This window comes from Paralichthys olivaceus, chromosome 18, assembly GCF_024713975.1.
Source record: "Paralichthys olivaceus isolate ysfri-2021 chromosome 18, ASM2471397v2, whole genome shotgun sequence".
NCBI lineage: Eukaryota > Metazoa > Chordata > Actinopteri > Pleuronectiformes > Paralichthyidae > Paralichthys > Paralichthys olivaceus.
This window is the reverse complement of record NC_091110.1, coordinates 782,645-807,908: the sequence shown is the minus strand read 5'-3', so window position 1 is coordinate 807,908 and position 25,264 is coordinate 782,645. Positions and strand designations below refer to the sequence as shown.

General features: G+C 39.6%; 2 long non-coding RNA genes across 2 annotated transcripts in view; both read right to left on the bottom strand.

The window, feature by feature from the left end:
- LOC138405483 (uncharacterized) overlaps window positions 1-9,658 on the bottom strand; it is a 146,449-nt gene extending 136,791 nt beyond the window's left edge. Inside the window, exon 1 of the long non-coding RNA XR_011239225.1 lies at window positions 9,497-9,658. This is a non-coding gene — a long non-coding RNA (uncharacterized lncRNA). The remainder of the gene's footprint in view (window positions 1-9,496) is intronic.
- On the bottom strand, window positions 4,029-7,960 carry LOC138405482 (uncharacterized). The gene is made up of 3 exons (XR_011239224.1): window positions 7,676-7,960; window positions 7,482-7,540; window positions 4,029-4,519 (listed from the first exon to the last, which is right to left on the bottom strand). It is a non-coding gene; the product is annotated as an uncharacterized lncRNA (long non-coding RNA).
- Window positions 9,659-25,264: the final 15,606 nt, after the last annotated feature.

The following is a 25,264-nucleotide window of genomic DNA, read 5'->3' as shown; positions in this document are numbered from 1 at the left end:
GTAACTGTCTGCTGGGTTATAACTATGATTTGAACTGTATTCAGAGATGCTGTGGTCATCATCTGAGCAGTCTAGTGGCTGGTAATGTGTCTGGGCCAGAATGTCAGTGTATGACTTCCTACAGCTTCTGCTGTGGGAATGCCTATCTCCGGGAAGTTGGTGGACATGGCGGTTACGCTCTGTGTCCCTACGCTGCCTTTTGTCACCCCCCTTTGGTTTGTTGTGAGGGTGAAGTTTTGAGGCGGCGGATGTATTTGACACCTTGGTGTTTGAGTTGACAGGCTCAGGTGCACCTACTGTAGCCTTGGAAGTGACAACAGTTTCCCAAGCTACCTGTGTCATCTTCCTGATCTGCTGCATTGAAGGTTTACCTTGCTGTGTCATCAGTACCACATGTGTGCGTATACATGGATGTAGGTTACGCAAGAACAAGGACTTGAAGGTGGGGTGTTCTTCTAGGCCTGGTGTGTTCTTTCCCTGAAAATAAACATTTCTTAAACGTCTGAAATAATCTCTGGGATTTTCGCGACGGGAATGTTTAATTTGGGATGCTGTAACAATGGATGTTATCTCGTCAACAGTAGAGGAGAATTCCTCGACTAGTGCTTGACGGAGCTCTGTAAAGTTATTTATGACACTGGCAGGAAGTGTCTGAATAAACTTGTGAACAGCTGTAGAGCTGGTTTTCCACACAAGTTTGACCTTCTCTCTCTCTGATGCATTTGGCATGTCAATTAGATTGAGATCTAGTTCCCTAAAGTAATTGTCAACATTGTTATCACCATTTCCTGGGTCAAATGTCCAATATCTTTAGCTAGAAACTCAAGCAAATCAAAACGCGGACATTGTGAGGTCCAGGCACGTGCATCACCTGCTACAGGTCTCTCTGGTTGAGGGGGAGGAGCTAAACTATCCTGGAATGTTGTACTCCCCGCTTCGGAGAGTTGTGCACAGAAAAATCTGTCATGCATCAGTGGCTGAGAAGAATATGAGGCAGAATATCTTCTGGAGGATAAACTGCATGTGTCATCAATGTGAGTGTCAGAGAGGTGGGAAGTTAGAGAGCTGTAACCTCTGTCTGTCAGTGGAGGTTCAGGAGGTGACTTAATTCCCAAAGATTTAGGGTCGGATTGGATTCTGTCCCATCCTCGGACTGAAGAGGGAGTTAACTTTGCACTATTGAAGGAGTGTGAATTGGAATAACCAGAATCACTTTGACTGAACAACTGACATGAGGCCAATAATCTAAGTTTTAGGAACTCCTCCTTGTGTGAATAGAGATCTGACTCTGCTGATTGCAGATCTTCTAAATAGTGCAGGGCTTTCTTATTAGCAGATTGAACCTCCTGGAGGAGAAGAGCATTTTGAGCTCTCAGGGCTTTTGCCTCCTGTTCTAGGGCTGCTTTGCTTTGATAGGCAAGGTTGGTTTGCCTGTGGAAATTTAAAAGCAAACATCTCAACAATGGACCCTTGGATGCTGTCTGTGCATCACACCTGTCGTCAAGTAGTGAGTCTATCTCTTTCCTACACTCACTGAAGTTCAACTTAGTGATGAATTCAGGGTAGCCAGGGTTCAGGCTTTGTGCAAGGGAAGAAACAAACTGTTCTACACAGGGGTTCTCCATTGTTGGGTCTGAAATACAAGGATTAGATTTACAAGGTATATAAATCAACAAATCAGTGTGGTTGGCTACGGTGTTGCTCTGGCAGACACCTTGTAGTGTAGTTTTGGTCGTACACTAGCCTAACCAAAATTATGGTGGGTAAATCAGTTCACCAAAATGGTTTAATCACACTAAATGATATGCAGGGCAGTGAGAGTTAGGGGTTCTATAAATTCACAGGGCTGGAAGCACGCTGTGGCTCTTTCTCAGGCTCTCTTATCCAACTTAGGCTGAAATGCTTGGCAGTAACAGTCAGGTATAAGCTCTGTTACATAGGGCCGGGGCCACGCTATGTCTTAATTACAGCACTTAACAGTTACAGGAAATTTGACAGCTTGACCAGTTAACATTGAATATGAGATATTCAAATGTTAAAAGACATTCTTAAAATTTGACAAGGAATATTCAATTGGAGTTATTAGCACCAATAGCAAGCTTTAAGTGTAACACTATGAGGACTTAGAATGGTTGTTATTAATAATTTATTATTAATAAAGGGTTCAATCACAAATACAATTTCACCACAATACACTTGTTTGTAAGTACGGTTGAATGTCTACTCCGGTGGCAGACTAGTGGAATTCAATTCAAACTTTGGCTTGACTGAAAATTCAGGATTCCACTTATTTCAGTTTTTTTTTTCTTTTTCAATATTGCATAATTATGAATTATTAATGTTGGTATTAATGACTTTCCCTCACACGGGGGCACCATTAATGTTGTGCACTTGCTGGTCAGACCTTGTGTCGTGGCCAGTTGTGCTGAAGTTCTTAGGAAGGCTCTCGCGTCGCTGCCTTTGGAAGGTTTTTTTAGCAGTCTGCTCCAGGCAGGTCTGCTGGAAGTTGAGGAGCTTGTGGAGGGAGGAAGTCTCCCTGGCTGGGAGAGCAGGGCCAGACCCTACTCCTCCAGGAGAGGTCAGCAGGGGAAGAGAAGAGAGAAGAAGCGAAGAGAGAAGAGGGCGAGGAGAGGGGAAACTCGGCTAATATTGGCCTGGTGACCTCGTGGGTCATGGGGCACACAGTGACCAATAGTGGTTGAGAGTTGTCTCCAGGAGCAGTTTTACCACCTATGTGTGAAGATGAAGCACCCTGGGAGACTGAGTTCTGGAAGCTCTACTTTGTCTCCAGAGCAAAGGAGACATGCGGTCAGGCTTTTGACTACACATGTAGGCCCAACTATGGTTCACAGATACCAGGTCCCAACACTGATAATATATTGCAACTCACAATTAAGAACACTATACTCACTCAGTAACGCAAATATAGAATAGCCAATAGTTTCTCCACAGCCGCGGTGTACTACTATTCCACAGACGACGCACAGTTAGCATTGCAGGAGATTAATGTGCCTAATGTTAGCTTAATCGTCGTCATGTAATTATCAACATTACTTCACGCTACAAGAACATACCGTATTACAAATAGTTTCCTGAGCACATATACACATTCACCTAACACACTGGTAAATATTAACCATTACTATGAGGTGCTGCTATCAAAATGGAACTTCAGAAATGGGCTTAATTGATACCAAAAGTCACAAAGGTCACCTGGGCCCCTCTGCAGTTTTGGTGAAAATCAGTTATGCAGGCTCAAAGAGCCCATCGTGACCAGTGGGTCAAATTTGGGGCTCCTAGGCCCTTGGGAAGGCCCTGAAAGGGATTGTAATTTTTCCAAAAAGCTCCAGAACCAAGAGTCTGCAAACCCTGTTTAGGCCCCTGACCAGCTAGAGGGCTGAAATCCAAGTGACAACTCAAGTAACGTTGATATGAAATTCCCTACTGACAGTCCTAACATATCACATTGACAGTGATGTTACTCTGACCTTTAACTTCGAATGGAATAAAACCCTTCGTCTTTGAATTGAATTTAATATTTTTACCAAGTTTGACGACATTCCCATGAGCTGATCTTTAGATATCAATTTAAGGAAAAATATTTACATACTTTGTGAGAACACTGTGACATTTGGCTACCAAAATGAAACCCAAATTCATGTGAATGTTTGTGGCAAATGTGAAAGAATTCCCTGAAGGCATTTCGGATATATCACATATACAAGGCAAGAAGTGTGCTTTGTGAGGTCCTAGTGACCTTGCCATTTGATCTTTGACAACTGAATTCTATTCAAGTCATCATTGAGTCCAAATGAATGTTTGTGCCACATGTAATTATATTTCCTTTGGACAATCTTGATAAATTATATTCAAAACAATGCAAAGCCATGTGAGCTTGACTTTTTGACCTTTGACTAACATAACGTAGTTGTTCATGAGATATCGCATTCACATGAATGGGACTGACAGATGGATGGACAACTTGAAAACATAATGCCTCTGGCCATACTGAATGTGCAAATGGTAAATTCAATTCAATTCAATTCAATTTTATTTATATAGCGCCAAGTCATAATTTACATTATCTCAAGGCACTTTACATTTAAAGGTCAAGACCTTAAAACAATATTAACATAGAGAAACCCAACAGTTCCCACAATGAGCAAGCACAGGCGACTGTGGAGAGGAAAAACTCCCTCATTAACAGGGAGAAACCTCTGGCAGAACCAGGCTCAATGTGGGCGGTCATCTGCCTCGACCGGTTGGGGTGAGGAAAGAAAAGTAAGGGGGGAGGAAAGGAGAGATGGTTGGAAAGCGGGGGAGAGAAGAGAGAGATGAGGTGGAGAGAGAGAGACCAGTAACAATTTGGCACCATCAAAATCAAGACTAACCATAACAATAACAATGTATAGATCTACAACATGACTAGATATATTAATGAATTGCTGAGTTATTGTAATAAATGAAGACAATGGTGATGGTGGTCGTTGTTGTCCTGTAGTCCCGGTGCCGGAGTTATCTGAAACGAGATAGAGAGAAGAGCCAGAGGGACTATGGGAGGACAAAGTGACACTTTGACATGATGACATGTTAAAACTAATAAATAAATAAATAAACAGGTGTGGGGGGCAGAGAGACAGAGGGAAGTGAAGAAGTGCTCAGTGCATGATGGGAGTTCCCCCAGCAGTCTAAACCTATAGCAGCACAACTAAAGGATGGTTCAGGACTCACCTGATCCAGCCCTAACTATAGGCTTTGTCAAAGAGGAAGGTTTTTAGTTTTACTTTAAATGCTGAGACAGTGTCTGCCTCCCGAACCCAGAGTGGGAGCTGGTTCCACAGGAGAGGAGCCTGATATTTAAATGTTCTACCTCCTGCTCTACTCTTACAGACTCTTGGAACCACTAGAGAGCCTGTGTTTTGGGAACGAAGTGATCTACTTGGATAATAAGGTGTTATCAGCTCTTTGATATATGAGGGGGCGTGATTGTTGAGGGCTTTAAAAGCGAGGAGCAGGATCTTGAATTCTATTCTAAATTTTACCGGGAGCCAATGTAAGGAAGCTAAGACAGGAGTGATATGATCTCTCCTTCTAGTTCCTGTCAGCACTCGTGCTGCAGCATTTTGGACCAACTGGAGACTTTTAACAGTCTTCATGGAGCATCCTGCTAATAGAGAGTTGCAGTAATCTAATCTAGAGGTTACAAACGCGTGGACTAGTTTTTCAGCATCCTGCTTAGACAGGATGTTTCTAATTTTGTTAATATTGCGCAGATGGAAGAAAGCCGTCCTAGACACTAGTTTAATATGGGGGTCAAATAACATGTCTTGGTCGAACAACACTCCAAGGTTCCTCACAGTGGAGCTGGAAGCCAGACTGACACCATCCAAAGTGACTATCTGGTCAGACAGTGTTTGTCTGAGATGTTTAGGGCCAATTACAACAACCTTAGTTTTGTCTGAGTTTAAAAGTAGAAAATTTTGGGTCATCCACGCCTTGATATCTTTGAGACATTCCTGAAGTTGAACTAGGCGATTAGATTCATCATGCTTCATGGAAATATACAATTGGGTGTCGTCTGCATAGCAGTGGAATTGTATGTGGTGCTGTCTGATAATGTTGCCTAAGGAGAGCATATATAAGGTGAACAGTATTGGTCCAAGGACAGAACCTTGTGGAACTCCATGATTAACTTGCATGTGCATGGAGGAGTCATTGTTAACATTAACAAATTGGAATCTATCTGATAAATATGATTTAAACCAGTGTAGTGCTGTTCCTTTAATTCCTATATGTTGTTCTAATCTCTGTAGCAGAATCTTATGATCTATTGTGTTGAAGGCTGCATTAAGGTCCAACAAGACGAGGACAGAGACAAGTCCATCATCTGATGCCATAAGAAGGTCATTAGTGACTTTCAATAGTGCTGTTTCTGTGCTGTGATAGGTTCTAAATCCTGACTGAAATTTTTCCAATAAAACGTTACTATCTAAGTAACCACACAGCTGGTTAGCAACGGCTTTTTCTAGGATTTTGGAAATGAAGGGCAGGTTGGATATGGGTCTATAGTTAGCTAAAACCTCTGGATCAAGCGTAGGCTTTTTAAGCAGAGGTTTAATAACGGCTACCTTAAAAGCCTGTGGTACGTAGCCGGTTAGCAAAGACATATTAATCTGATTTAAAATGGAACTGTCAATTAGGGGGAGGACTTCTTTAAAAAGTCTAGTTGGAACAGAGTCCAGCTGACAAGTAGTTGGTTTAGATGATGAAACTAACGAGGTCAGTTCAGGAAGATCAATAGAGTAAAATTTGTTTAGACATAAATCTGGTGCTACGGTTTCAGGACCAGACAATGTATCCGTGTTATTCACTGGGAGGTGGTGGTGGATTTTATCCCTGATGGTTGTAATTTTATTAGCGAAGAAGCTCATGAAGTCATTGCTTCTCAGATCTAGAGGAATAGATGGGTCAGTAGAGGTGTGACTTTCTGTCAGCCTGGCTACAGTGCTGAAGAGGAACCTGGGGTTGTTCCTATTTTCTTCTATTAGTAATGAATAATAAGAGGTTTGGGCATTTCTAAGTGCTTTTTTGTAATTTATAAGGCTATTCTTCCAGGCTAGGTGGAAGTCTTGGCGATTGGTGGAACGCCACTTCCTTTCTAGCTTCCGCGATGTCTGTTTTAGAACGCGCGTTTGGGAATTATACCACGGAGCTAATCTCCTCTGATTTACTTTCTTCTTTTTTAATGGGGCGACAGCTTCAAGTGCTGTTTTTAGTGAGGCTGCAGTACTATTTACAAAGTTATCAACTAGTGTGGGAGTAAGGTTTTGATAATCTTCTTGTATTGTACTGACACATGGCTGAGAGGGAAGTGAGGAGGGGAGCAGTTGTTTAAATTTGTAAACAGTTTTGTCAGATAAACATCGACTGTAATAGACTTTCCGTCCAGAATTGACGTAATTAACAATTCAGAATTCAAATGTAAGTAAAAAATGGTCAGACAGAAGCGGGTTCTGTTGGAATATTGTTATATTTTCTATGTCAATGCCATATGTCAGGACAAGATCAAGAGTGTGATTCAGGCAGTGGGTCGGTTGATTCACATGTTGAGTGAAACCAATCGAGTCTATTATTGATTTAAATGCTGAACTAAGGCTGTCATTGGCAACATCTACATGAATATTGAAATCACCGGCTATAATGATTTGATCTGTTTTAAGAACTAGTTCTGATAAAAATTCAGAGAATTCAGATAAAGAAATAAATATAGCAATACATGATAAATAATTTCTTCCATGTTCTTTTATTTTACATGGATGGTTTCTTGACAAAACAAGCCAACTCTATAAATGTGAACTGAGTGTCAGAAATTAACACGACATTCATAGCATCTGCAAACAATTTTTCCCCACAAATTTCTGTAACTTTCTGAGAATCTACATCACAGTATATTGTAGAATATCATGTGTTTCAATACTCACCTTATTGATGGAACCTCAGTGATGTCTACTGTCCCTGGCTCAGACACTCTCTCAAGCATCTACGGTACATGTCAAGACAGGTAATGGTAGCATTAAAATAACATTAGATAACTACAATTCAGTTGAACTATTATAGTTTCAGATATTAACCATTTAATTCCGAGTTCAGTCAGGAACCCTTTGTTATGATTTACCCATTTGTTGCCAATGGGGACACAGTTATGATTGGCGCTGAAGGCTCCATTCTTTGGATGTTCCCTGGTTAGCTGAGCAGCGTGCTAAGTTAAGACAGGGAACATATGCAGAACCCCCCAGTGGGCGTAGCAGGCAAGGTACTTTGGTTAAGATAATTTACCACAACCGTGTTTGTACTCTCTGCTGCGGCGGCAATTTCTGTGAAACAAGCACAAAGTCAAACACTTCTTTCTATAAGTTTAATTCAGCATCTGCAGATGGACTCATTAGTACACATCACCTGATTGACATGCACAAATGAGCAAAAAACATAGGAGAATCTGTGTTCTTATAACTCACAGCCCCCTCCCACTAAGCATGCAAACGTATATATTACCCTTCTTTAGTTTCACTCAGTGGAGGAGACATCCTGTCCTTTTGTTTACATGTTCTGTGGATGACCCCCCCTGTGAGAACCCAGTTGTTTGATCCCAATCAGAGATACTAAAAGATACCATAAAGTTGTGGTTTCTCAAGGCCATAAAACTCAAGTCTCTTAAGCCACCATACATACAAAAATGTAACATTTCCATTACAGTGCTAAAAGTGTTAGAGCTGAGCAGGGATCAGTGAGGATGAGGTCGTATTTAAAGAGACCAATTTGGTGAGAGAATGGGCTGTGATTGGTGGGTGACTGACGAGTACCCATAAACCTATCGGTAGCTGAGCACATGACTCTGTGTCCTGCATGAACTAACACAATGCTTCATTAGTCACAATTCAAGTTCAGGATTTCTACGATGACATTCTCACTTTAAACTTAATTTAAAGTATCTTGAATTGAGGCAAATTAAAGCTGACCTTGAATTATGATCAGTCACAATCAAATTGTCATATATCAAAAATCATAAACTGGATTTATTTTCATAATTAATTATGGATAAAATTACAAGGTATGTTGCAGAAATCTGAAATGGATATATATATCATTGAGCATTGTACAGGTTACATTGTACAAGTACATGTTCTACTGAATAAGGGATCAGCCACTTGCTATCTGTAATACAAACAGCCATCATCAGGAACATCAGAGAGATCATAGTTAATAATCATCCCAAGGTACTTGTAGTTCTCTACAAAGTCTACCACATGTCCCTTGATGATAGTATTCTAAGAGTTTGAGGACTGATGCCTAAAACTCATGTCCTTGGTTTTTGTCACATTTAGTAGTAAAAATGCACAGTCACACCAATACAGATTCACAATCCACAATGGGACCATGGTTGTTCTCATCTGCATGGAGGAGACTGACTGTCACAGAGTCATCAGCAAATTTGAAAAGTAATCTGTTGTCATGCCAGCTGCGGCAGTCATCAGTATACACATTATAGAGGGGAGGTGAAAGGACACAGGAGGAGACCCTGTGGATGATGACAATGTGTCTTACATGCATTACTTTCTGTGTCAGTTGTCAGTTGCAGCTCGAGGCATGTATCCAAAATTATCTTTTCCAGGCACTATACTGATATTGTAGTCACTACAAGTTACACACGTTCCATTTTGCCTGGGGGACATTTAAAACAAACCAGTCTACAACACAATAAAAATCACATGAAAATCAACCCCCCTCCTCATCTTTTCATATTTTTTTACTCCTCAATTTTTTAATGTGGATTTAGAATTTGATACTGAGCATAGCCGTGAATTGCCCCCCCAAATAGAAATGGTACAAGTTGTCAAATAAATGTTATCTACATAAATCCCCACAGATTTCCAAAACATTCTCAGAACACAGTTTACATCACAGTATATTATAAGGTATCACATTTTTAATTATTCACCTTATTGATGGAACCTCAACCATATTTACTGTCCCTGGCTCAGACTCTCTCTCAAGCATCTACAGTAGGTGTTTTCATTCCCAAAACACAGGCTCTCTTGTGGTTCCAAGAGTCTGTAAGAGTAGAACAGGAGGTAGAGCATTCAGCTACCAGGCAGACAACTTCTGTGCATTTACGGTTAAACTTAAAACATTCCTTTTTGATAAAGCCTTGCTGGATCAGGTGAGTCCTGAACCATCCCTTAAGCTACTATAGGTCTAGACTGCAGGGAAAACTCCCATCATCCACAGAGCACTTCTCCACTTCTCTCTGTCTCTGTCGTCCCCCCCCCCCCCCCCCCCCACTCATTCATTTTTTTTAATAAATGTCAAAAACTATGTTATTGACGTGTCTCTTTTCTCCCATAGTCCCTCTCTCTCTTTCTCTCTCTCATTGCAGATACCTCTGACTCCAGAACTGAAGGAGAACAACTATTATTATTATTATTATTATTATTAACAACAATACTTAATTAATTATTATATTAATTGGTGCTGCCATCATTGATAATCAATAACTTCTTTACACTGTGTTTCTTTACATTTTAACTAGTAAGAGCTGACTAGTAAGTAACTAGAACTAGTAAGAGCTGAACACTTGAGCACCTGATGGTGCTCAAGTGTTCCGGTCTCTCTCGCCTCCCCCTCCCCACTATTTCTCTTCTCTCCCCATTTTTCTCTGCTCACCCCAACCAGTAGAGACAGATGACCGTCCATATTGAACCTGGTTCTGCTAGAGGTTTCTCCCTGTAAGTGAGGGAGTTTTTACTCTTCACAGTCACCAAAGTGCTTGCTCATTGTGGGAACTGTTATGTTTCTTTATATTAAACAAGATTTGAAGGTCTTGACCTTCTATGTATAGTTCCTTGAGATAATGTATATTATGATTTAGCGCTATACAAATAAACAGTCTTGGACATGGAATATCGTGAATCGTCTTCATAAAAGTGACACTAAAAACTCAAAGTACTCTTCAAATAAAGTTTCTCCAAACATGTTTGTTATTTTATGTAGTTATTAACACGATATTCCATGTCCAAGAGTCCATTTCCCCGGATAAGATGTTTTTTTTTCCATTATTTGCCACTATAAACACACTCTGACCTCCTCGAGCTTTTATTTTGGTACTTCCTGTTACCGGCATTTGAATTTGCATATTAGTTAAATAATTAGTTTCACCCGAAACATTTAGATTTAATATTTAGATTTAGATTCAGATTTAACATTTAGATTTAGAATTAACATTTAGATTTAGAATTAACATTTAGATTTAACATTTAGACTTAGATTAAGATTTAACATTTAGATTTAGATTTAACATTTAGATTTAAAATTTAGATTTAGTTTCAGATTTAACATTTAGATTTAGATTTAACATTTAGATTTAAAATTTAGATTTAGTTTCAGATTTAACATTTAGATTTAGATTTAACATTTAGATTTAGATTTAACATTTAGGTTTAGATTTAACATTTAGTTTTAGATTCAGATTTAACTTTTAGATTTAACATTTAGATTGCATAGTTAGATTTAGATTTAGATTTAAATTTAACATTTAGATTTATATTTAGCATTTATATTTAACATTTAAGTGTAACATTTAACATTTGGATTTAAATATTCAAAATATCTCTAAGTTAACAAATATTGTTGTAAATGTGCAAAAAAGTGACTCTCAAAATTTTTTTAAACATGGTTTGAAGCTAAATGTGACAAAATGTTGCTGTTATTTTCAGCGTGAGCTGCTTTACAAACTGCACCCCATAAAAGAACAGTTGAAGTAGCATACAAAATAGCCGTGGTATTAATGATAAACTAATCGCATGAGGGATCGTCTCAGTTGTTAATTTGGAAAAAGGGAAACTGTAATAAAGTTATTGCATTACCTGAAAGGGACTTGTCTGCCCCTGCTGCCTTCACCGTCTCTCATCCTTCCCACTCGCTCTCTCTTGCTCGCTCTCTCCCACTCCATACAGCGTGTATATGTGTGGCGTACACATATACACTGCCCCTTCTCTTAAAGGAGCCACACTACTCTTACAACACTCTTCTGCAGCAGACATTTGATAATTTCATCATATCAACCTGTTACGCTATAATGTGAGCCGTATAATGTTATTAAAAATTAAAAACAAGAAAGATCTTACCTTTGCACCTTTCCTGCCACACAGGGAAAGACGACGCCTCCACGACACACACAAATGAAACTTATCTCTCTCTCACGTGTCTGTGTGTGTGTGTGTGTGTGTGTGTGTGCGTCGGGTCAGATCAAGGTGGTCAGCGGGACCTTTCATGTGACACCTGCATTTAGAGACGCGGTCTTTCCCTGCGTGGAGTTGGAGAGAGCGAGCGACCTCCGGTGACCACGGACAACGATATTCCGGCTGAAATCTTGATACGGACACACAGGGGATGCAGAGGACGCAAAAAACTACAGAGGAAAAGGGAGGCTGTGAAACAACAAAGACTTATCAAGAAGAGCTATAAGCCGAGTCTTCCCTCCGTTGTCATGGGAAACGTGAGATCGCTGGGGAATAAGATGGACGAGCTGACTGCACTGGTCCAAAGTCAGAAGGAGTATCGTGAGTGTAGTTTAATGTGCTTTACGGAGACATGGCTGCACCAGGATGTTCCCGACGACAACACCACCATCAAGGGCTTCCATACAGTGCGCATGGACAGAGACAGCGTTCAGAGCGGTAAGCGCAAAGGAGGGGGTCTTTGCAGGCGACTGAAAGACCGCGTCTCTAAATGCAGGTGTCACATGAAAGGTCCCACTGATCACCTTGATCTGACCCGACACACACAGACACTTGAGAGAGAGAGAGAGATAAGTTTCATTTCTGATGAAAGTGTGTGTCATGGAGGCGTGGTCTTCCCCTGTGTAGGAGAGGTGTATAGGCTGGTAAGATCTTTGTTGTTTTTTAAATCTTTAATAACGTTATATGGATCACATTATAGTGTAACGAGTTGATATGAAGCGGAGCTCCGGTGAGTTGTTTTCCAATTGCTGGTGAAAGTGAAGGGGGTTAACCCCCCAGTAAGCAACATCACCTTCGGCCCTGGATGGAACACACCTCTGGCTACGACCGGTGAGCTCAAGGAGGCCTCAAGGAGGCCTCATCACTACTGACACGTAAATCAAAGACAGTACTTTACTCACCACAGACACTGCAGCACAGACGTCTTCCACTTCTCCGTCAGGACATCAGCCGAACAACAAACGATGATATTCATCCGACATGTGAGTGAAAACTCCTCCACAGACTCCGCTCGTGCTCGGTGACGGGGATTGGCCTGTTAGCTCAGGTGAAGCCGAGCAGACCACAGGCTAACAGCCAGAGTGACGAGCTAACGGTGACGTCACATGTCAATCAAGTGATAATCATTCACAATTTCAAACCTCTATATTATCTAAACGAGCGAGTTAGAAAAAAAATCACCCCTCCCCAGAGTTGTCATGAAGGAAGAACTTACTGTTTGAGAATAAAACCGTTTTTTGAACCAGGCTGTAAACAGGTTTAATTCTGCTCTAAAGTCTGGCGTTGGAGCCAGTCTCAAGTGGCCACCCAGTGAACTGCAGTTATTTGCACTTCCGTATTGGCCTCAGCGCTCAGCCCGGGATGTTGCAGCTTGGTCTGAACCCAGTTATCTTGCATGGCTTAAGCCTGGCCCCCAGCTTTACTGTGGGGAACCTTGGAGTTACATGAAAACAAGCCTCTGGGACAGCCTTCTTCCACCTACAAAATATGAAAATGAGAAACATCTCGTCTCAAAGAATGCTGAAAAAGTATTCCATGCATTTGTTACCTGTCGACCACTTGGGGAATTCTGTGAAAGAATAAAAATGTTGTGGCTTGTTCAGATGTGTTTTACTCACTGCAGAGTGGGGAGAGACATCACACAAGGCAGTACAATTCTTTCTAATGGTCAACATTCAGAGTTTAGGTTTTGAATCATCACTTAAATGGATAGTTCAACGCAAAAAGAAAATTCACTCATTATCTACTCATCTCTTTGCCGATGGAGGGGTCTCTGTGAAAATAAATGTGAATACAACTCCAGGAAGTCCTGGACAGGCTAATTTATTATACAATTATGTTCCAATCATTCACTAAGTCATGTGATAAACACCTTCAGCACCCCTGCTGATGTGGCATATCTGTATGCATTGGGGGTTCAAGTAAATTGAATTCACACTGTGATGTGAGAGCTTGTAAATGGTTTGTATTTATATAGCACCTTTCTAGTCTTGATGATCACTCAAAGCACTTTACAATACAGTTTGCAATTCACCCATTCACACACATATTCATACAGTTTTTATTTCAATGAAGGGCAATTTGGGGTTCAGCATCTTGCCTAGGTATACTTGCTTGTGTGTCTTGTGTTGCAAGATCCTGCTTTGGCTGGAGCTGGGGGCCATCAGTGAAGTAGAGGTAGCTGGCCACTGCCTCATATAATAATAGCCATGCTTATCCTGCCATTCAGATGAGTTTTGATTTCTGTAGCATTAATTTGATATTGTTTTGGTCTGGAATTCAGTTCCTGTCAGCCGTTTCAGTTGAATTTCTTTTTTGTTTTAGTTCTTTGAAAAATCTGATCCATCATGTGTCTTCCCTTATTTAATGCCAGATGACTCTGATGCGCCAAACCAAGTTATAAATTGCCTGTGAAAATAAAACTGAAAATCTTGTAATTGGTACTGATGTTCAAGGACAAAAGATTATCAGCAAAGTTAGAGCAGCAAAACAAATCAAAAATAAAGAACCTGGGTGTTGCTCAGGACTAGATTTTAATCCACACATAACAATGTCACAAAGATTGCCTTTTATCATTTAAGAAACATTGCAAGAGTAAGACTGTACCTCACTTTGGAAACTGCCAAAAAGTTGATTCATGCTTTTATACTTTCTTGCCTGGACTACTGTAATGCACTTTATTCAGGATTACCGAAAAAATCCATCGATCGCCTACAGCTTTTGCAAAATTCAGCAGCCATGGTTTTAATGAGAAATAGTAAAAGATTCCATATTACTCTTATTTTAGTGTCTTTACACTGGCTTCTAGCATCACTGATGCAAAAATATTTTACTTGTTTTTAATTCTCTTAATGGTACAGCACCGTCATACATCTCTGACTGTTTATCGGAATATGTTACAAATCATTCCCTCAGGTCGTCTACAGCGGGCTTGCTCAATGTCCCAAAAACAAACTATAAAAGGTTTGGGGAAGCAGCTTTCTCTTGCTATGCTTTCCTATGCTATGCTATCCAAAGGTTTGGAACAAACTCCCACCACACATCAGACAAGCTTCTTCTGTTGATAGTTTTAAGAAACAACTCAAGACCTGTTGCTATGATAATACATTTTAGCTGCATTTTATGTATAAATACATTTATTATTATTATTGTTATGGTCTCAGCCAGCCAGGCCATAACAACATGTAATCAGGAAAGCTGTCTCAAAAGCCATCCTCCTGGGAAAGTAGATACAGTAAACACAAAGATCGATGTCATGAAGAAAAGCAGGAACTTGAAAGGTGCATAAAAATATCAAATGAAATAGAGAAAACAACAATTTTCTTCTACAACTCCCAACATGCACTGAACTGTGCCTGTGGCCCCATATTTTTATCATATTACTTCATGTAACTAAAGTCCATTGTTTGTGCTTCCATCTCTCTATCTCTCTCCCTCTCTCTCCAAATTTCACTACTAATACTACCACCATATTATGATTATGCTGATGATGATAAACTGTTATTATTAATAATATAATTGCATCTCAATGTATCACTATTCATTATATTTATATTTTTATGACAACAACAGTCTCTCTCTGTCTCTCTCTCTCTCTTCTCTCCCCTCTTATCCACTCATCTCTCCTCTCCTCCATTATTCTCCTCTAGTCAAGGCAGATGGGCGCCCACACTGATTCCAGAAACTTGTTGTAGTCACTCACTCATAGTAAACTCACTTGAATACTATAATAATAATAATAATAATGATACTACTACTACTAATACACTTTATTCATATAGCACTTTAAAAAACGGAAGTGCTTTGACTGAAAAGCAAGCAAAGTAAATAAAAACTTGAACAAATAAAAGCAGTAATATGACAATCAAATATTAATTTGGTCCAATTTTGAGTGAAAATGCCAGAGCAGATGTTTTGGTTGCAAACCTAACAATGCTCAACTTGGCTCTACTATTGCTCTACTACTTACTTGTATGCAAGTAGAGCTATAATTCATCCTGCACATTGAGGCCTCCATCATGAAATACAATGCACAACAAAAGACATAAAACAGTTTATATTTTGTTACATGTGTAAAACATGACATACAGTACAAAATACTATGAATATACACATTTCACTTAATAGTAACATGCCATCACCCAAAGATATCAGTAATCATATCTTCAGTTTTAGAGCATTCCATTACTTCTGACTATACGTGTTGGCAGCTCTGTGCGGTAAACACATTTCCGTTAGTCTGCATGAAGGTGACTGTCATCTTATGCTTAGTGACCTGGAAGTAAGCCACACCTCCTATGGTGTGATTGACAGGACTGGAGTAGAGCTGCCAGGACTGAGGAACACTGTCCTGGTGAGTGGTGTCAGGATCGCTGACCACCCCACTCCCACTGACTACATATGAGCTCCCATCATCCTCTCTGATGAACTGTTAAAAATACAGAGACAGACAGCATTAAAGGCATCAATGTTGTGCTCAATTAGACCAAAATACAGCGACAAAATTCATTAAAGGTTCAGTGTGTATGATTTAGGTGAAAGGGAGCAGAAACTGAATACAAAGTAATCCTAGTGATGTTTTCACTAGTGTGTTTTATCTAAATTGTACGATTGTCTTTTTCTTAGAATGAGCCATTTATATTCAAATACTTTATATTTACATGGGGAGCAGGTCCTCTCTACAGAGTCCGCCATGTTTTTACAGTAGTAAAAACTGGACAAACTAAATGCCTCTTGAGTTTTTATGACAAGTGAAGGCTGCCACAGGTTCTCTTTCATGTTTGGAAGAGGAGGGTAAGATGAGGGGTATTCAGCTGCAACATGATGCTGCGCAGTATAAGTAGGAAGTATAATTCAGGAAGACTTTCTCATAAACCGTTCCTGGCAGAGGCCGTCCACACAGAGCCCAGTTCTGCCGGAGGTTTCTTACACCTGGGAGTTTTTCCTCCCCGCTGTTGCTCATGCTTGCTCGGTGTGGAACAAGTTGGATTTTGTGTTTCTTCTTGGACTTGGACTTTTGTGCAGCATACTTAGACAACTGCTTGTTGTGATACCGTGCTATATAAATTTGAAATTTGAAATATTCAATTACTCACAAATCTATCTCTCTATATATATTTCTTCTTATTAATCAGCTGATTGTGGGCATTTTGAATGGCCATTCAGATATTGCCACAATCTCATCCAGCCAGTCGTGCGGTTGTGATCAAATTTGAAATCCTTTCTCCTCTCCCCGGCAGTCAGCTATCATTAGTGATCCGCTGTAACTCCCCTTCAACCCAATCTCCTCCGGTTTAATCCGAAGCCATGGTCCAGTCCAGCAGAGTCATTCATAATTATTTCTCCATCAACCCCTCTGATGCCGATGACATCACATAGGGGTCAAAATGCCAAAAGACTTAATTGCATAGAAATAAAAAAAATTATTCAACTGTCAAGTTAAAGTCTCTCCTGATTGAACTGTTCTCATATCCACCACTTGTTTCCAATCTTATTTCATTGTAGGGCTTTATGCAGCACATTGATTCCCTCTTACACTGACACACACATATTGACAATCAACACATCTGTATGCTTAGACTGCAACACTCACATTGCACAGTAGATTCCTCTTGCTCCAACGTGTTTTACAGACACACAGATAACTTCATAATGTTGAGGTAATTATAAAATTAAATATAAAACCATATCATACAAGTGGTAGATGAAGTTACCAGATATTCCATCACAGTGTATCATTCTATGTTATTGTTTCCATCTTTTCAATCCCCCCTCCCTTTCTGCTTCTGTTGTGCAGTGACTTTAGTTTTTTTACGGTCATTTTGTGCCATACAGACTTGCATAGTGAAGATAAGGCTTACAGTGTACCATTCTTAATGCTGTCTTTACTCAGTAGCCATCACATTGTGCAATCATTTACTTCATTGAGATAAGTTGAAGCCAATTGTTGGACTGTAAGTTATACTACTGCAGGAAAAACAAATGCTCATCTTCCTGGAACAATATGTCAACACTGTGCTCATATAAAATAAATAAGATTTCATCTTTATGACTAATTATATTGACCAGTAATATCCAATGAAACAAAGTATCATTTAACCCAATAACTATCTGGATGGTTTCTAATTTTTGGAAATGTATAAAACCTGTGATTGTGTAATGTGGGCACATGCCAGTCTTGGTGCCAGAAAATGATGCCAACTAGCTTTGAACTATCAACAAGTACAGTCTTTGTAGCACCCACTAGTGAATGCCACCGCCTGTACAGAGAGGGGCAATCTTGCACATACTCTTCTCAAACACAGTGTGATAAGTGGGATATGAAAAAGAATAAATAACTGTCAAAGAGACAGACAGACAAATAACAACACACTGAGATACACTTCCTTGATGAATCTATGTACACATGATATTTTTTATGATTGAGCTTGCACTCACTTACATACCTGCAGATTGTGGTCATGGCCAGACAAGTACACAGTGACTCTGTATTTCTTCAGCAGGGGCCTCAGTCTGTTGACCAGACAGGATAATGACCAGCCACCACAACATAGGCTGATCTGACACATGTCATACATACTGGCACTTCAGTTAAAAGGCAACAACAGAACAAAATGTAACTGTATCAACACAAATAAAACAAAAATAGTTATGAAACAAGATGGAATAAATAAACATATTATTTTATATATGTGGGTGTGTGTATATATGTACATATATAGTTGTATGTGTATATACATGTACCCATACATTATTATTTTTTATTATCATTATCATTATCATTATTATTACTATTACTATTACTATTAATATTATTTATCCAATTTAATTTAAATCAATTGAAACAATTCCTAAAAAAGTTAGACATTTTTTTAAACAAAATCACTTTCCTCACCTCTCTTCCCTCATGAAAGTGAGGGAGTAGGGGGAGGCAGAGTTCACAGCCCGAACAGGCGGGGTAGGGCTTAGCCCAGACAGGCTTCTCTCCCCGACTCTGCTACCCTTATTATATGAATGGTATAAAAAAATATGAAAAGGAGGATTCCAAACCAAATCACTTTCATTAATTATTTTTTTTTTAAATATACGAATTAATTAATAAGGAGATATTTTATATATATATATTTAATGAATTTTTCTCCATTCATTTCCCTTATATCAACCACCAATCCTAAAAAAAGTTGGAATCATAAACAAATTACTGTCCCAATAAGGATTTCCCTAAAATTAAAAAAAATATTTTAAAACATACTCAGAAATTTCAATTACTTATGAATTTTTTACAACTTTAAAATATTTTTTTCTCCTTAAAATACACATCCCACTCTCAAACAATGAGAATTAAACTTTACAAATATATTTTATCCACTAATTAACCAAAAAATGGTAAATACACTGAGATTCTCAGACGTTTTGTTTTAACCACGATAAATAGGAACACGTGTGAGCAAGGCATCCCCCCAAAATACATTACAAAAAACAATAGAATGAAATACAACAATAAAATGAAATACTTGTTCTACTACTACTTCTTATGGTGAGTATACTGATGACATGATGCTATTGTGATTGTTAACAACAGTATGTAACAATAATACTATATAATGATAATATTTCTAATAATATATTAGAAATATGTGTTGTGCTTCTGCTGCTGCTTCATTGGAAAAAAAAACATTCAGCCACTCGGCCCTGTCCAAGATGAAACACTAAAACACTTGACTTTGGCTAACAATAGTCTTTGGCTTCCACTGACTGCATTTCCATTGGATTTTCACTAAAAATCGATGCTTTTTAATGCTTTGTGAGTGTGGGAATCATGGGGATTGTGACTTGATCAGGTGGGTGCAATGGTTTTTTTCGTCCACCAGATGGAGGTCAATGACCACTGATCACAACAGTTTTTTCAAGCTTCAACATCTTGAATCAACTTTATCAGTCTTCAAGTCAAGTCAACTTGTCACTTATCAATAATGCCATGTGTGCAGGACATACAGAGAATTGAAATAGTGTTTCCCTCTTATCCCCGGTGCAAACAACATTCAACATTCAACATGAAATATCAAATATCAAAAATACAAGTCATTCAAAGATAGAAACAGGCAGTGGCAAATCTAGATGATATCAAGAGTATAAATATTGCAGAAATGGTGGGATGAACAGAATGAACGGTATAAATAGAAACAAAATTATCAGTGGAATATCAATAGAAATATGGAAATATGAACAGAATTACAGTAGAAATAGAAATGGGATGCTCTCCAAAAAAAATCCACCACCACCACCACGACTACAAATGACCTGAAACGTGCTCCTAACACTATTCTGGAGGAACGATTTGGACCTCCACAGTTTTTCACTCCTGACCGTCCCATTCATTATCATGATCATTTATTGTTCACTTAGTTTGTTGTTGTTGTTGTTGCTGCTGTTGCTGCTGTTGCTGCTGTTTGGTGTGATGTTTTAAATCCATGTTTTATTTTGCTACAAAGGACAATGCCTTGAATACATTGATTTTATTGAATTAAAATACAATACATAATACAATAGAATGAAATACAACCATAGAATGAAATACAACCATAGAATGAAATACAACATTAGAATGAAATACAACCATAGAATGATATACTTGTACTACTACTACTACTACTAATGGCAACCGTACTGATGACATGATGGTCGTGTGATTGTTAACAACAGTATGTAATAAAGTAATAATAGTAACACACTTTGAATCTGTCTGTGTGTATGTAATAATAATAACACTATATAATGATCACATTTATAATAATATAGTAGTAATATGTGTCTGTTGTGCTGCTGGGAACGTGGGTTTCATCTTTCTACGAGCTTCCTATCAAAAGCGATTCACTTTGGATCTGTCTGTGCAAAGCCGCTACAGTCTGCACCACATGTTATGCTCGGTCTCAGGGAGGGCCGTGCCCACCCTCTGGTGGCCGCTCAGGGACCCGCACCAGACACACTTTGGATCTGTCTGTGCAAAGCCGCTACAGTCTGCAGCACATGTGATGCTCGGGCTCAGGGAGGGCCCTCCGGTGGCCGCTCAGAGACCCACACCCGAGCTTTTTTTTTTTTAAATCAAGCCTCTCAAGCCCTTTAAGGCCTTATCTCTGATAACTCATGGAGGCTTCGGGCAGGGGATCTGAAAAATGAGTATGCTTGTCAGGGGACAGGGTCTGACCGCTGTGCCGAGTTTCAGACCCGTGCGACCTCCGCAAAGGTCAGACACACCCCTCTTATTGTTCTATAAAGCCTCTCAGGCCCTTTAAGGCCTTATCTCTGATAACTCATCGAGGCTTTGGGCCGGGGATCTGAAATCTCTGTATGCTTGTCAGGGGACGGGGTCTGACCGTTGTGCCGAGTTTCAGACCCGTGCGACCTCCGCAAAGGTCAGACACACCCCTCTTTTTGTTCTATACAGCCTCTCAGGCCCTTTAAGGCCTTATCTCTGATAACTCATCGAGGCTTTGGACCGGGGATCTGAAATCTCTATATGCTTGTCAGGGGTCGGGGTCTGACAGCTGTGCCGAGTTTCAGACCCGTGCGACCTCCGCAAAGGTCAAAGGTCACATGATGGATGGCTTATCTCAGTGTTTGTGCCGTCTTCTTACCCCCTCTCGCCCCTACACCCTGACCCCCTAACCCATATGACCTGAAACGTACTCCTAACACTATTCTGGAGGAGCGATTTGGGCCTCCACACTGTTTCACTCCCGACCGTCCCATTTGCTTATCACGGGGAGTCGTTTTTCGCCCATATCTCCACAACCATGGGTCATAGCTGCCGGCCACTGCCACCAATGGAAAGAGCACCCCTGAAAATGGGGGGGTAGCCAAAGTCCCGAGTCTCTGGCACCCCGGGAAATAGCGTGTCCGCAGAGCCGGACGCGGACACACTTGGCTATTATCCCCTTACCTAACACTAACCCTAACTCCCTAACCCTAACCCCTAACCCTAACCCCTAACCCTAACCCTAACCAGTGGCCCCATGCCTAAACCTAACCATTAACCTAGCCCTAGATCCTAACCCTATCCACTTCCCCTTCTCTAATCCTAACCACTTCCCTTTTTCCTAACCCTAACCAAATCCCCCTTTTCCCTAACCCTAATGATTGACATTTTAAATTTAAATTTAAAAATTTTTAAATAAGGGGATGAAAATGATGACAAACACAGGACTAATGCTCAAGGCCGTAAGCCAAAGAATGGAACCAACAGGTTCTGTTCATGACTGTGACCAGAACAAACCTGGAGCAGATTCTTCCCTTTAAACAAATAAAACAAAAATAGTTATGAAACAAGATGGAATAAATAAACATATTATTTTATATGTGTTTGTGTGTGTATAGTATATGTACATATATAGTTGTATGTGTGTATACATGTACGCATACATTATTATTTTTTATTATTATTATTATTATTATCATTATCATTATCATTATCATTATTATTATTATTATTATTATTATTACTATTACTATCACAATAATATTATTTATCCAATTTAATTTAAATCAATTCCTAAAAAAGTTAGACATTTTTTTAAACAAAATCACTTTCCTCACCTCTTTTCCCTCATGAAAGTGAGGGAGTAGGGGGAGGCAGAGTTCACAGCCCGAACAGGTGGGGGAGGGCTTAGCCCGGACAGGCTTCTCTCCCTGACTCTGCTACCCTTAATATATGAATGGTATAAAAGAATATGAAAAGGAGGATTCCAAACCAAATCACTTTTATGATTTTTTTTTTTAAAATATACGAATTAATTAATAAGGAGATATTTTAAATGTTATTCCTAATTCTATTTTACAACTCAAACTAGATTATAAACAATATTTTACATTCAACAACAGGTTTTAAACTTGATAAAAATAACGTTTTCCTCTGATTGGCTCCACTACTCCCAAAGGATCATGGGAGTTGATTAAATAATGAATTTTTCTCCATTCATTTCCCTTATATCAACCACCAATCCTAAACAAAAGTTGGAATCATAAACAAATTACTATCCCAATAAGGATTTCCCTAAAATTAAAAAAAATATTTTAAAAAATACTCAGAAATTTCAATTACTTATGAATTTTTACAACTTTAAAATAATTTTTTCTCCTTAAAATACACATCCCACTCTCAAAACATGAGAATTAAACTTTACAAATATATTTTATCCACTAATTAACCAAAAAATGGTAAATACACTGAGATTCTCAGACGTTTTGTTTTAACCACGATAAATAGGAACACGTGTGAGCAAGACTCCCCCCCAAAATACATTACAAAACACAATAGAATGAAATTCAACAATAAAATGAAATACTTCTTCTACTACTACTACTACTTATGGTCAGTATACTGATGACATGATGCTATTGTGATTCTTAACAACAGTATGTAACAATAATACTATATAATAATAATATTTACAATAATATATGAGAAATATGTGTTGTGCTTCTGCTGCTGCTTCATTGGAAAAAAAAAACATTCAGCCACTCGGCCCTGTCCAAGATGAAACACTAAAACACTTAACTTTGGCTAACAATAGTCTTTGGCTTCCACTGACTGCATTTCCATTTGATTTGCACTCAAAATCACTGCTTTTTAATGCTTTGTGAGTGTGGGAATCATGGGGATTGTGACTTGATCAGGTGGGTGCAATGGTTTTTTTCGTCCACCAGATGGAGGTCAATGACCACTGAGCACAACAGTTTTTTCAAGCTTCAACATCTTGAATCAACTTTATCAGTCTTCAAGTCAAGTCAACTTGTCACTTATCAATAATGCCATATGTGCAGGACATACAGAGAATTGAAATAGTGTTTCCCTCTTATCCCCGGTGCAAACAACATTCAACATGAAATATCAAATATCAAAAATACAAGTCATTCAAAGATAGAAACAGGCAGTGGCAAATCTAGATGATATCAAGAGTATAAATATTGCATATATGGCGGGATGACCAGAATGAACGGTATTAATAGAAACAGAATTATCATTGGAATATCAATAGAAATATGGAAATATGAACAGAATTACTGTAGAAATAGAAATGGGATGCTCTCCAAAAAAAATCCACCACCACCACCACGACTACAAATGACTTCAAACGTGCTCCTAACACTATTCTGGAGGAACGATTTGGGCCTCCACACTTTTTTCACTCCTGACCGTCGCATTCATTATCATGATCATTTATTGTTCTCTTAGTTTGTTGTTGTTGTTGTTGCTGCTGCTGTTGCTGTTGCTGCTGTTTGGTGTGATGTTTTAAATCCATGTTTTATTTTGCTGCAAAGGACAATGCCTTGAATACATTGATTTTATTGCATTAAAATACAATACATAATACAAAAGAATGAAATACAACAATAGAATGAAATACAACCATAGAATGAAATACTACCATAGAATGAAATACTTGTACTACTCCTACTAATGGCAACCGTACCGATGACATGATGGTCGTGTGATTGTTAACAACAGTATGTAATAATGTAATAATAGTAACACACTTTGGATCTGTCTGTGTGTATGTAATAATAATAACACTATATAATGATCACATTTATAATAATATAGTAGTAATATGTGTCTGTTGTGCTGCTGGGAACGTGGGTTTCATCTTTCCACGAGCTTCCAATCAAAAGCGGTTCACTTTGGATCTCTCTGTGCAAAGTCGCTACAGTCTGCACCACATGTGATGCTCGGTCTCAGGGAGGGCCGTGCCCACCCTCCGGTGGCCGCTCAGGGACCCGCACCAGACACACTTTGGATCTGTCTGTGCAAGCCGCTACAGTCTGCAGCAAATGTGATGCTCGGGCTCAGGGAGGGCCGTGCCCGCCCTCCGGTGGCCGCTCAGAGACCCACACCCGAGCTTTTTTTTTTTAAATCAAGCCTCTCAAGCCCTTTAAGGCCTTATCTCTGATAACTCATCGAGGCTTTGGGCCGGGGATCAGAAATCTCCGTATGCTTGTCAGGGGACGGGGTCTGACCGCTGTGCCGAGTTTCAGACCCGTGCGACCTCCGCAAAGGTCAGACACACCCCTCTTTTTGTTCTATACAGCCTCTCAGGCCCTTTAAGGCCTTATCTCTGATAACTCGTCGAGGCTTTGGACCGGGGATCTGAAATCTCCATATGCTTGTCAGGGGGTGGAGTCTGACAGCTGTGCCGAGTTTCAGACCCGTGCGACCTCCGCAAAGGTCAAAGGTCACATGATGGATGGCTTATCTCAGTGTTTGTGCCGTCTTCTTACCCCCTCTCGCCCCTATACCCTGACCCCCTAACCCTTATGACCTGAAACGTGCTCCTAACACTATTCTGGAGGAGCGATTTGGGCCTCCACACTGTTTCACTCCCGACCGTCCCATTCACTTATCACGGGGAGTCGTTTTTCGCCCATATCTCCACAACCGTAGGTCGTAGCTGCCGGCCACTGCCACCAACGGA